Here is a 10,684-nt window from a genome sequence, read left to right as displayed (position 1 = left end):
TGCTACTTTAAGGACAAGCGGATATGCAAAGAAACACCTTAGAGTTTGTGACTAACTTGACTAAGGTAGTGCATCCTTTAGCCTACCAATACTTGAACACTCAAGGTGCTTCCATAGCCACATGTGAAGAATCAATTGAAGAGCATAGCATGAAGGAGAGATTGAATACTCCGGTGGAAAATGAGGGGTGTTATTTCGTATTAGAGCAATTGGAGGAACCTATGGTTATTGAAGGAAAGGAAGAAGTGGTTGAAGATTTAGGAGATGTTGAAAGTCCATGGGAATGTAGCATCATGCAGCACTCTTCCAAGAAGCTTGATATTGATATTGAGGAGGGTGCGCAACCTCCAAGGCATATCGTAGTTGGAGACTTGAAAGAGGTTTATCAAGAGATGGATTCAATCATGGAGGAATTTCTATCTACAATTGAATCCTCTCCCGTTGGACATGAAGTTAAAATTATAGAAGAATGTGCACAACCTCCCATACCCTTGGTGAACAATGAGAAAGAGAGTGACTCGGAAGAGAGCTACCAAGAGGAAAAAGTTGGCATGTTGTATATCAAAATTGAAGAATATGAAGAGGTTGATCAAGAGACGGATTCATTCATCAATGAATTCCTATCCAAAATTGAATCACCTCCCATTGAGCAAGAAATCGAAATCCTTGAAGACAACACCAAGCCAAGTGATAAAAGGGAAAAGGTTGAAATTGAAGAAGCTCGCAAAAAGGTGGAGATAGTCAAAGAAGAGCACAAAAGAGTGGAGCTTGCAAGATCATTAGGACCACTGCTTCCTAAGTCACCATCCTACACAACATTCAAGTGGGTAAAATTCTTATCCCTAAGCTTTACTTTCTCACTTGAATATGGTTTGATTGAAAATGATGGTCAACTTAGAGCTCTTTGTGGAGTTAAAAGTAGAAGAGAGTTGTGTAGTGGTTGGAAATATCACTATAAGCTCATGATGGTTGCATGCTCAAAGTTGTATAATAATTATTGATGGAGAACCAAATTGCATGGGTCTAGGAAGTTGTTTGGAAGCTTCTTTGAGAATTCTAAGGTTATGCCACCTGGATGGAATAATGACGACCACTTTAAGGACGGGTGTCAAAACAAAGTGTGGGATCCCGGATCGCACAAGGAAAATCAAATTTGGGAGCCCATGGTTTGTGAAGAACTCCACCAAAGCTTGAAGATATTAAAATTGAAGAATGGAGCTTATTGGAGATTCAAGCATTGGTGGATGCTCAAGGATGAATTCAAGCACAAGCCACCTTGAGAGGAGCTCCCCATAAGTCCAACTTAAGGACATTAAACAAAAGTTCTAGGTGGGAGACACTCCACCATGGTAAATTTTTTTCATTTTTCTCTTTTGTACATATTAATAGAATTAGTTTAATTTCATGTTTAGTTTAGTTACTTGAGTATATTTGGGAGTATAATATGTTAAATAAGGTTTTAGGGTGTTTTGGTAGCTGTTTGGAGGTTTGGAAAGCTTGGTTTGATGCAAGAACTTGAAAAAATTTTGAAAAATAGAGCACCAACCCACGCGTGCGCGCACCTGGCGCGTACGCGTGCCCAAGCATTTTTGACCATCCACACGCACGCGTACATGGCGCGTACGCGTGGATGCAAAAATTTCATCCCCAGCCAAAAACCCGAGAGTTAGGCCTGCACTGTGCAAACATTAGACCTAAGGCACAAACCAACCCGTGGTGCGCGTACGCGTCCATGATCCCAAATGCGCAATGCACGCGTACGCATGCCGTACACGCGCGCGTCGATAGCGGCACTGCATACCTGGTACATTTTCCAGAGAGTTGGGCCAACCCTGGGCTGACACTATGCCCTGCGCCTAACCTGACCCCCGCGTGCGCATACCTGGCGCGTACGCGTCCTTCTGCCAAACTGCGCATCGGCGCGTGGGCGTGCATGACGCGTACCCGCCGGTAAAAAAAGAAGTTTTTTTCTCATCTTCCATTTTTTTTTGTCCATTGCATTCACATACTTTTATTCTTTGCATTTTTATTTTATTTTTATGGCTTGTTTTTACTTTATTTTTTTCGAGTTTCTTATTTTAATAATGGTGTTGAATTCTCTTACTCAATTGTTGAGAATTTCTTGCATTATTTTGGTGCTTCGTGACTTGTTTGATATTGATGGGTGATGACACTTTTAAATCAATGCTTCATCTTGTATGACTCTTGTATCCCTTGTGCATTGATATGAGCTCATATTGTTTTTCATGATCCATTTTTTTATTATTTATCTTGATGCTCAATATGCTCTTCATGTTTTAACTTTACTCTTGCATCAAGTATTAGTTGATATGCCATTTCCCTATATTGCTTTCTTACTCACATGCGTAGCTACCATGTAGTAGAGAACCATACTCTTACTTGGCATTAGCCCCCGCCTGTAACATCCTGCACTTTTGAAAATCTAAATATAAATAAATTGTGATTTTATCTTGTTAAGTTTAAATTTTGTAATTTTAGAAATTATTTTTGAACTCGTAGAAATTAATTTATTAGAAATGATTAAATTGATTTTTATAAATACTTTAAGTTTAAGTCAGTTAATATTTATGTACAATTTTTATTATAATTAGTTATTTTGTAAATTGAAATTAAAGTTTCGGTGATAAAAAATTAATAAAAAATTATATTATTTAATTTGAATAGTTAATATTGAGTTTAAATTATATTTTATAAAAATGTGATTAATATGCTTATTTTATAATTTAAATTAGAAATAATTAATTCAACTTACCAATATGTTGATAAATAATGTTCTTAGATATTTTTAATAAAGTATGTTTGATTTTAAAATTATTCTATCCTTTAATTTTATCAAAATATCTATTCATATTTATCTTTATTCCTTTATAAAAATCCTAATTTTACCCTAATTCTCTAAATTGAAACCCTAGTTCTAAATCCCTAATCAGAAACCTAATTTCCCTTTCCCCAGCCCTGAAGCACGCAGCCCACCCCCTTTCTTCCTAAAACACTAACACAAAAAACAAAAGAAAGAAACGCATAAATGGAAAGGGAGAACAGAGAGCTTGGAATCGGAGAAGAGGGAGCCATACTCTGCGCCGTCCAGCTGCTCGCCACGCCGTCGATGTCGTCGGGAAAAGAAGGATGCATGTGAAGGAGGAGCGCGACCTGCTGCGAGAGGCCATGCGCTGTTGCTGTCACTGAAGCCCGCCATCGTCGTCGCAATTGATGAAGCCACTAACGACGCCCCTGTCGCCGCTTGAAGGGGATTTCATCACCGCCATTTCTGCCACTACTGACGAGCACGAAGGGAGAGATAGGAGTTCATAGAGAACAGAGACGTGACGAGGAAGATAAGGGCTCGTAACACTGCCGCTGTTGCTGGAGACGGAGGTTGCTGTCGAGCTACACGCCGTTGCCATCAGAGGAAGCTGCTGCTATTGTGTGTACAGAGAAGAGGAGCGTCACGAGAATCAAAGGAAGAAGACGCTGTCCCGCCGCTGCTTCTGGTTTCTGGAATCGGAGAAAACGCCACTGCCGCTGCTGTTTGTTGGGTTCAAGATCGCTGATGCTGTCCTGGTATTGCTCGGTTACCACAGCCTCCTTCATCCTTGTATCTGAATCTGTATCATTAACAACCTATTTTGATTATTGTTATCTCTGCTTGCTGCTTCATCGTTATAGGAAAAATGCCCAAAAATATTTTTGTTTCCGTCTAGCCATCATTATCACGATTATTGATGACATCGCTGCTACAGAGAGTCATTGGCACCACTGTTGCGATTGCTGCCACGAACTAGGAAATAAAGGGAATTGATGTGTTAGATCCTGTGATTACGACATCGAGGTAGGGGGTTTAAAACGATTTTAATTTAAGAATGCCTACAAGGTTTATTGAATAACTGCAAATAGATTTAATAGCTGTGAGTAATTGATTGATTATGTGAATATTGAATTGTGGCTGAAATTGTGATTGGAATGGTTGAGATTGTGATTTGGAATTGTTGATTAGTGATATTGATTGATTATGTGGATTGGGAATTGTTTGATGACTAATTGTTGATAATTTCTGAATTTTAATGGGTAATGTTGGATTTGTTGTCGCTGAGCTGTTATTTGGTATATTGTAATGTTAATGAACTTGGTTGGTGGTTGATTTGGAACTGGTTTTGAGGGGTATTGAAGGGTTGGATTTTGAATACAACATGGTTTACTGAAAATCAGATTCTCTTGAAATTAAACAGCAACTTTGAAAGTGAATCAGTGGCTCTATAGTGACTGAAATGATGAGAATTTAAATGTTAAATTATATTAAGTGTGATTGTTGAGATTCAATTTTGAAGGTTTCGTATTAACTGGAACATTAGTTATGATTTTTCAAAGTTAAATCGTGGATTTGATTTTCTGCACTATTTTAAATGAAATTAGAAACTTTAAAAATCTATAACTAATTCTATGATGATCGGATTTGCGTAGGACTAAGTCTGGATTAAGCTTGGGAATATAGGGAGTTGGACTGGTAAATTTGAGACTTTTTCATTAAGTTTATGATTTATGGTAAATTTTTGAATTATGGATGTCAAATCTGGTTTTTTCTGCAGAACGTTTAACACATCAGCAACTTGTTTCTTCTATTGGAAATTTTCCAGTTTGAATTTTGAAATGGAACCAATTTTATATAAAACTTTATTCCTATTATTTTAATTCCGTAAAATTTCAGAACAATTGGACTTGTAGTTTTAAAGATATAAAGTTTTGAAAGATGATGCATTATGCAGAAAAAGCCAGATTCTGTTTTCTTAAATTAGTAACTTTGAGGGTTTATAACTTTTGATCCTGGATAGATATTGAGATGTAACCAATTGGAGGTAAAAATTAAGTATGTTTAGCATATGTGATTTAAATTTCAGGGTTTTTCATATTTTAATAAGTGAGTTATGGGACTAGGAAGAGGTTGTGTTCAATGATTTGTAAAACAGAATTCAGCAGAAAATTATCTAACTTCGAAGCTACGTTACTTCTTCATTAAAAATGGTATGACCCTGGAACCAATTGAGAAAGAAATTTGGATAAGTTATGTTTAACCACATTAATTTTGAAGGTGGTTGGATTTAATTTGGAATTTATATGAAATTTCGAATGTTGTACGTTGCTGCTGTCTTCTGGTTTTAAAACACTGCAGAGCAGTCACGGTTTTGCTTATATTCCTGAAGCTAGAGTCAGTGAAAAATTATGATTTTTGGTTTAATAGAAATTTTAATCCAAGACGGTCACATGGATATAAATTTTGCATGATTCCGAATTCATTGGATATTTTAAAAACAAAATGGAAATCAGGCTGCCAAGTTGTGTTGGTAATTATTTTGGATATGGAATTTAAGAAATAGATTTTCTATACTATTATCAAATATTTTTGAGAATATATTGTTGTGGCAATTGCTGAAAGAGGCTGATGAAATGTTGAGAAAGAAGGAACCCGTATGGGTGGCTAAGTCCTATTTTTAAAGGAGATTATGTCGAAATTTTTATAAAAGTATAAGGACTTAATCAAAATCAATATTTAAGGCTTATTTAATGATAATAACTTCAATGATTCTTTTAAGAAAAGATTATTTGGTATACGAGATTGTTGGCAAGGGCGTGGGTCTTGTCCCGCTTGCGTATTTGCAATTATGAAAGAAAAAGGAAAGAGTAAAGTACTTATGGTATGATTATCTGTTGCTTGAGGCAACCCAAGAGATATTTGTTTATTAGTTTGTTGCTTGAAGCAACCCAAGAGATGTTTGTTTCTTGCTTAGGTAACCTAAGAGATATCGTTTGCTTATTTGTTCCTTAAATGCAACCCAAGAGATAATATTTATTTATCTGTTGCTTAAAGCAACCCAAGAGCTTCTGTAGGGATGGAAGGGATGTGACAGTTGCTGCTCCGTGTTCTCGGTTAATCGTAAGTCCGGTAAGCTGTCCCTTGTTTCGAACTCTGTTAGTCACTATTTTGTTATATGTTACTAAGATTCCTGCGACGCGAATGCCTTAGGATCGAGTTCCGGTTATTGTATGTTACAATTCAAGCTGTTTCGGTTGTTGCGGAAGTGGATAAAGCTGAGGTTATGGTTGCTGCTGTCGCTGGCCGAGGAAAAAGGGGTTTTTGACGCGTGTTCCCAAGAGTATAAGTAGAAAGAGTAGAAAGCAGAGGCTGTCTCAATAGAGCTGCTAATAATTATATGCGCATTTATTTGAACGGAAAATCGTATTCGGAAAATCGTGAACTCGTGACCGGATAAATATCGGGAATGCAGGTGCTAACCAACACATGAGCTCATGGCCTGCACTAGGACTAGACATTCATCATATGCATCTATGTGACATTGTTTGGGTGTGTATATTGTAATTGGTTTGCCTAAGTAAATAATTCTGTTTAATTGCTAATTGCTATACTTGATGTAATTGCTCTTGATTGTGTTTGAACCTCATTACCTGTGTTTGTAACTGATTGTTTGGATTGTGGTGATTGGATGTTGATTGAGTTATTTGGGCCTGAGGCCGTGATTGGTATATTTGAGGTCTAGTTCTGTATAAAGTATCTGACTGGTTCAGCATAGACTTAATGAACCTATGCTTGGAGCAGGATGATCATTTATACCGCGTAGGTAACTTCTTTTATGTTATGGTCTAATAAAGTATGAAAAATCAAACTGGTTCAGCATAGACTTAATGAACCTATGCTTGGAACAGGTTGGTCATTCATACAGTCTAGGAAACTTTTAAGAGTTTTATAAAGAAAATATAGGTCTAGGATTTTGAAGAATTAACTAATGCTTTTAAAAAAAAAGGTTAATTTTCTTTTAGATGTCTCTGAATGAAATTAACTATTTGCGCTTTATTCTTTACTTTCACGGCATTCTCGACCTCTACTGAGAACATGTGGTTTGGTTCTCACCCCTAAATTTTTCACCCTTTCAGTGACACAGGTTTGAAGATGCAATATGAAGCTGCAAACGATTAGTAGGTTTTCTTTGTGGTTTTAATTGCTTTCATAGAGTCCCCTCGCTCTTGTCCTTTGAGGTTTTATTTTAACAGAGGGGTAGGTGTTGTATTTGGGTTTATATGACTCCTTATGTATAAGAATTACTATTAATAATACTTATGTGATTGTTATTATTATTTGCAATGTTTATCCTTGATAGATGTCATTAATGAATAAAAACAAAATTTTCTGGCATTTTCTTAAAACTGAAATGCAAAATCGATACAAAGGCTCAGTAATTAAGTAGTTAATATTAGAAAAGGTCACGTAACGTTCTTTCTAGTAGAAATACCCAGACTTAAGCAAGGTATTTTGCTGGAAGGGATGTTACAATATGGTATCAGAGCAGTCCTTCCTGTAGAGCCTTGGGAATGGACTGACTATGCTTCATTGCATACTCTGAGTGTCTGTCATGCCTTAAGACTTGTCTTGGTGACGAGAGTTTTTGTTTTATATGCATGATTGTCTGATGATTAACGCTATTAGTTTACCATTGCATACCTCATAGTATCAAGTTTGGCCAACTTAATACTAATGATTTATGTATATGGAACACTAATGGGTTATCATAGACGAAATAAAAGTGATAGGTTAATGCAAATTACGAGATTTTGGGGACGTTAGAAACTAAATTCTAGAGATTAGTTCCGTTTCGACGTATGCTCTCTATTTCTTACTAATCTTGTATTATCATTCGTGCATGTCCTTGCTTGACTCCGTATCTGGTTGTTGCTTGAATCTTTTGAAACATTTATCCTCACCTTACAAACTCTTATCCTCACCTTGCTTGTCCTGAACTTGGATTTATTTCAGTGTAACATACCATTTCTTGTAAAAAAAAAGAAAAAATAAAAATAAGAAAAAAAATATAAATGTGAAAAAGAAAATAAAAGAAAAAAAAGAGAAAAAAAAGATAGAAAAAGAAGAAAAACAATAAATGGGGGACAAAATGCCCCAAAGTGAAGTAAAAATAAGAGTCAATGCATAAGTGTTGTGAAATAAAAAAGAAAATGTATAAGTATATGAAAAAGTGAAGAATGTGTAGTTAGGTTAGCACTTAAATTGTATAGGTTTTCATAGGTTAGGTGGAAAGTTTAAGTTGATCAAAGATTCAAATTTTTAGCTCACTTAACCATATATGATCCTACATTGACCCTATCCCCATTACAACCTATGAAAAGACCTCATGATGAATGTATGCATGCATTGAATAATTGTCGATTGTTAGATGAAAAACAAATCTTGGAAAGCATGATTAGGGGAGAATTGAGAGAATCGACCCTATACACTTGAGCGACTAGAGTGCAAACACTTCCGGTGAGGGTTCGATGCTCAATTCCTTGATTCCCGGCTTTCATGAGCGTTCTTCTTGCAAGTTTATTTGAACTTCATTTTTATAATTGAATTGGTAGGATTCATGAATTGTTATATAATCTTGGCCCTACTTGTGCATGTATGTCTTGGAGGATTGATTTATTTTTAACCAAGTAGGTAGAATCATTTTGCATTTAGTTACATTCATTTAGATAGGATGCATGTAGATAGGTTTATATAGTTTCTTTGCATTGAATAAATGTCCATACCCCTTCTCTTATCCTTCTTGGTTTAAGCATGAGGACATGCTTGGTTTAAGTGTGGGGAGGTTGATAAACCCCATTTTTAGGGTTTATCTTGTGTTGAATTTAGAGGATTTTATCATCTTTTCGCACATTTATTCAATGAAATAGCATGGTTTTGTAAATTCTCTATTAATTGTGCTTAAGAGTGAAAACATGCTTTTTAGGTCTTAAAATAGCTAAATTTAACTCACCTTGATTCCATTAGATGCCTTGATATGTTTGTTAAGTGATCTCAGATTTAGGAGGCAAAGATTGGATCAAGGGAATGAAGGAAAAGCATGTAAAAATGGAGAACTTATGAAGAAATGAAGGAATCGCAAAAGCTGTCAAGCCGACCTCTTCGCACTTAATCAACCATAACTTGAGCTACAGAGATCCAAATGATGCGGTTCTAGTTGTGTTGGAAAGCTAACATCTGGGGCTTCAAAATGATATAAGATTTGCCAGAGTTGCATCACGTTTATGGGCGCGCACGCGCACTAGATGCGTACGCGCCGATGGTTGCACATGATTCACTTAATGCAATTCGTGGCCAGCGATTTTAGAAGCCTTGTTGGCCCAATCCAACTCATTTTTGATGCCATTTAACCCAAGGATTGAAGAGGGATGGGGAATCTAGTTAGTTAGTGAGTTTTATTTTAGTTTTATCATGCTTTAGTTAGTTTCTAGAGAGAGAAGCTCTCTCTTCTCTCTAGAATTAGGAGTATGTTAGATCTAGATTAGGAATTCTTAGATCTAGGTTAATTTCATACTTAGATTTACTTTTCCTTTTGTAATTTTTCTTCTTCTACATCTCTTCTCTCTAGTTTAGCATTTAATTCTTGTAATTCTCTACTTTTATGTTGATGCACTTTTGTTCTTCTATTTCTCTTTAATGCAATTTATGTTTTCATGTTCCTTTATTGTTCATTTGATTTGTTGTTGTTAATTCCTTGCAATTGAGTAGTGTAGATTTACTTTCCTTGCAATTTTACTATGTTTTCCTTTTATACCTTCCAAGTGTTTGATAAAATGCTTGGAAGGATTTTAGAGTAGGATTTTATGTTCTTGGCTTGGGAAGGTAACTTAGGAACTCTTGAGTTACTAATGTCCAAGTAATTGATGATTGGGAGCCATTAACTCTAGATCTCACTAATTGATTTGGTGGAGAACTAGAACTTATGGACTTGGATTGATATAGCTCACTTGACTTTCCTTTACTATTAGTTAGGGGATGACTTAGTGGGATTGATCCTTGCCAATTCTCATGTTGTGGTTAGTGATAGGGATAGAGATCCTTGACCACTAATCCTTGCCAAGACCTTTGTAGCTATTAGTTTATTTGCCTTGCCATTTATATTTCTTGTCTAAAATCTCAAAAACCCCAAAACATACCTTATAACCAATAACAGGACACTTTATCGCAATTCCTAGGGAGAACGACCCGAGGTTTAATACTTTGGTTTATAATTTTAGGGGTTTGTTACTTGTGACAAACAAATTTTTGTATGAAAGGATTAATATTGGTTTAGAAACTATACTTGCAACGAGAATTTATTGTGAATTCTAAACCATCAAAAATCCGTTCGTCAATAGACTCGGCCAAATCGGTGATTAGTTGCCATGCTTCCTCTTCCGTTCTAAACTTTGTCAAGGAACCATTGCTTGAAGCATCCAAGAGGATCTTGTTTTGAGGTTTCATTCCTTGGCAAAAATAGCTAATCCACACTAAAGTGTCGATCATGTGGTGAGGACATGAGTCAAGAAGCTTCCAAAATCGTTCCCAATACTCATAAAGAGTTTCCAATTCACCTTGGACAATGCATGAAATTTCTTTCCTTAATCTATCCGTCACCTCCAGAGGAAAGAATTTATCTAAAAACTCCCTTCTAAGCAAATCCCAATCGCCAACAATCTCATCGGGCAAAGTGTAAAACCACTCTTTAGCACTTCCCTCAAGAGAGAATGGGAAGGCAAACAACCAAATAACAACCTCATCGGAACCCTCCCGCCTAGTTGTTTAGCATACACCTTGAAAGTCTTTAAGGTGTCTAATAGG

At 36.1% G+C, this 10,684-nt stretch overlaps 1 long non-coding RNA gene across 1 annotated transcript; it reads left to right on the top strand.

Annotated features, from left to right (window-relative positions):
• LOC107619520 lies at window positions 2,924–7,219 on the top strand. The gene is made up of 3 exons (XR_001615677.2): window positions 2,924–3,582; window positions 3,688–3,850; window positions 6,964–7,219. It is a non-coding gene; the product is annotated as an uncharacterized LOC107619520 (long non-coding RNA).

This window comes from Arachis ipaensis, chromosome B09 (genome assembly GCF_000816755.2).
Source record: "Arachis ipaensis cultivar K30076 chromosome B09, Araip1.1, whole genome shotgun sequence".
Taxonomy (NCBI): Eukaryota; Viridiplantae; Streptophyta; class Magnoliopsida; order Fabales; family Fabaceae; genus Arachis; species Arachis ipaensis.
This window is presented reverse-complemented; position numbering and strand designations above follow the sequence as displayed.